This window comes from Epinephelus fuscoguttatus, linkage group LG18 (assembly GCF_011397635.1).
Source record: "Epinephelus fuscoguttatus linkage group LG18, E.fuscoguttatus.final_Chr_v1".
Classification (NCBI taxonomy): Eukaryota; Metazoa; Chordata; class Actinopteri; order Perciformes; family Serranidae; genus Epinephelus; species Epinephelus fuscoguttatus.
Genome location: NC_064769.1, coordinates 37,559,454 through 37,563,258, shown reverse-complemented (window position 1 = coordinate 37,563,258; position 3,805 = coordinate 37,559,454).

Genomic DNA, 3,805 nt, shown 5'->3' with positions numbered 1-3,805 from the left:
CCGGCGAACAGCGACACATAAATTAAAGCGTCCCATCCACTTTCTCTTCGCGCATGCGCAGTGGCAGCTTGTTTTATGATTACAGCGGCACGAGCGGTGAGCGGCAAGGAGCGCCTCCGCGGGCCGCGCCGCTGTAGCGTCAACACTGAAACATTCCGCAGCCCACCGCACAGATCACGTGACCAGACATTTAAATTCAGCCTAAAAATAAAAGGAGGAGACAAAATAAAATGTCAAAATATTTATAAAATTAAAATATTATGACAGTAAATTATGAAAATATCGAGTTAGTGTACAACTGGAGGACAAGAAAGTTTGAGATTATTCATTTAATTAAAATATTTTATTCCCAAATATCGTTTTTTGAAAACGAGACATATATTTAATTTCTAAATGAGATTTTTTTCCCCCCCTTTTTTTAATTGGAAAGGCCCTATGTCTGTATGAACATCTGTTCACCTTAATTCCTAAACGACTACTTGCATTTTGTTTTATATTAAAATTTCGGCTTGTCTTTCATTATTATTTATTTCTGCCTTGCAGTTAGCTCGGTTATACTAATACTGTAATCTGTATTTAAGTGTCATATGACGTGCCCTTTTTAACTGTAAATAAAATTCTTAAAGAAAAAAAATTAAAAAAGAGACAACCCAGAATGAGAAAAATATCATGACTGTAAATTATGAAAATATACAGATTAGTATCCAACTGGAGGACAAGAGAGCAGAGTTTGGGATTAATGATTTAACTGACTTAGCAAAATATTTTATTCCCAAATGTCGTTTTTTGAAAACTAGCCATATATTTAATTTCTAAATTAGATAATTATTTATTTATTTGTTTTTAAGCTGGAAAAGTCCTGTGTATGTATGAACATCTGTGCACCTTCCTTCCAAAATGACCACTTGAATTTTGTTTTTTATTTTTATTCTTCCTTTCATCATTATTTATTTTTGCTTTGCATTTAGCTCGGTCGTAGTGCTACCGTAATCTGTTTTTAAGTGTCTTTATTGACTTGCCTTTTTTAAATGTTAATAAAAAACTTAAGATTTTTTTTTTTTTAAAAAAGGAGACAACTCTGAAAATACAACTTACTTTAAATTCACAAATGTCTCAGCTTTAAAACAAAAAAAAACCTTTATCTTAATCTATCTATCTGACTGTTCTGCACTGATAAATGAAGTAATCAGATCATTAACTCAAGTAAAAGCATTCAAAATTTTACTTGTGTAAAAGTACAGAATGTTAGCAAAGAGCTGCAACTATCAATTACATTGTCTACCATTTTTTTTGATTAACTGATTAGTTATGTCAATAAAATGTCAGAAAAGAGTAAAAAATGTTGATCAGTGTGTCATAAAGCCCAAGATGACATCCTCAAAAGTTTTGCTCTGTCCACATCCCAAATAAATTTAGTTAACGGTCATGAAGGAGTAAAGAAAATAGAAAATTTGCACATTTAAGAAGCTGGAATCAGAGAATTTTTACATTTTATCTACTTATTTTTATCGACTAATTTAATAGTTGACAATCAATTAATTGATAAATAGTTGCAGCTCTATTATGGCATCAAAATATACTAAAGTAAAATTACAATGTTTTCAGAATGGCTCATTTTGCATTTATATACATATAAATATACCCTATTATATTACTGGTTTATAATTATTGACACATTAATGTGTTCATCACTTTAATGTTGCAGCTGGTAAATGTGAGACCAATTTTAAATCATCCATACATATTTTATTCATGTATATCACTTTGCATAGGATGCTGGGAAGCTTGTGGTGAAGTCTACTTGATATTGTAGTATCATAATATTCTTAATCAGAATCTGGAAAGTAATTAGTAACTAAAGTATTCTAATGTAGTGAGAAAGTACAATATTTAACTCTGAAATGTAACATAACAGAAAATGGAAATACTCAAGTAAATCAGACTTAAAAAGAGATTTGTCTTGGTGTTTTGGTGCATGATGTCAAATACTGTGCAAAAGTCAAGAGACATAGTGTAAAATATTAAAATGTACAATAGGAAATATATGAAAAAAATAAAAGTAATATGTAAAAGTATATCTATTTCTAAAGTGGATGAGCAGAGAGCAGAGTACCTTAAAAACATACTTAAACACAGCACTTGTAAACGTACTTTCCATCACTGCTATTAACAACTACCAGATTAAGTCATAAAACCAAGAAAAAAACTAATAAATGACCTCTTAATTCTGATTTTAACCTCAAGCACGAGTCATAAAGTCTTTAACTAGACTCTGAGGGTGTGACCTTCATCAGGATTGTTTTAACATGTGAGATTAGACACACTGTCAGCAGTTTTTATTCTCATACAGATGCTGCTTGTATCTTTAACTTGAACCACATAATCACAGTAAACTGGTGACTGTTGCAGGATGATCAGACTTTTCTTTGGCACGACATATGTAGAGTCACAGATGGAGATCTACCTGTGCAGGTTAGTCCAGGAAAGAAGCGACTACAACATCTTCCTGTTTCAAACATTGTGCAGCTCTTTTCATTTAATAACAGATATATTTTTCATATTATTCACTGTAACCATTTTCTATTTTTGTTTATAGGTCTTGACTTTTACACACGCTGAAAAGAGTCCACTGGTTCAATTAAAAAAAAAATGAGGGCAACAATTTGCATGCATCTTTTCACGTAGATCCAACTCTGGCCTTATAGAGTCCTTTATAATCTGACCAACTCAGCTCAGTACAATCAACATGATTTGCTGTGACCTCGATAAACTTCAGCTGAATCAACTTAACATTCATCCCAAAGTTGTGGCGATATTTAGTGGTCAAATTATTTTATTTAGGATGTTCTAACTTATTTATTTTAATTACACCCTAATCAAAAGTGTCAAAAATATTTCTGAGTTTGACCATCTTCTTAAAATAAGTTGTCTTGTCTGTGTTTTCCTCTTTCTTTTCTCTTACTATTCATCAGTTAAGACTTGGTGTTACAATACCTGAGGTTTCAGCACGCTTGCTGCCAGAGCAGAGGTGTTTCGGCCGTGACCACCCAGCAGACCAACCCTCCGACACATCCTCAGTTGTGCACCTCAACATCATCAGGTGTTTCGGCCTTTATCATAAGACACCCTCAGTTGAGGGGGGCCCACCACAGGCTGGGTGTGTCAGAAGGTTGGCTCCTCTGTGGTCACCTAGGGGCCCAGATGGGATCCTTTCACTTCACTACTATGTTATTGTTATGCACCAGAATGTAAAGGAAAACCATACTTGGCAATAAATCTGACGTCCATTTTATGCAACTTTACTTCTACTCCAATATTAAACTCTTTACTGCACTGCATTTGTCTGATTACAAATTTTCATCCACTTCCTGTCCAGTGAAAAACATGTCTCCTCAGATTCATGGCTCTCAGGACAGCGATGCCACAAACACATGATGATCTCATAGAAGAGTAGCTTAGAGACTGGAAGGTTTAACACCACCGCAGAGGAGGACAGAATTTGTTTGTCATGTAATTTAGGTGAAGTTGAGAATGAGGTTCGCTTCTTGTTTTACTGTCCTGTATATGAAGACATAAGGAATGTACTATCTGAGTAACATGACCTCTATCTGTGTTGATTTCTTTTGGCTGGATGACCATACAAATTTGAGTTTTGTTTCAGAAAGGGAACTTTTTATGTTGCCAAATTTCTTTGCCAGGCTTGGGAAAGAGGGCACAGTAATCTGTTTCTGGACCAAGTGGATAAATAACATGTGCTTTTGATAGTTACTGCAATGTCATTATAATGGTGTAAACCCATGAGGAT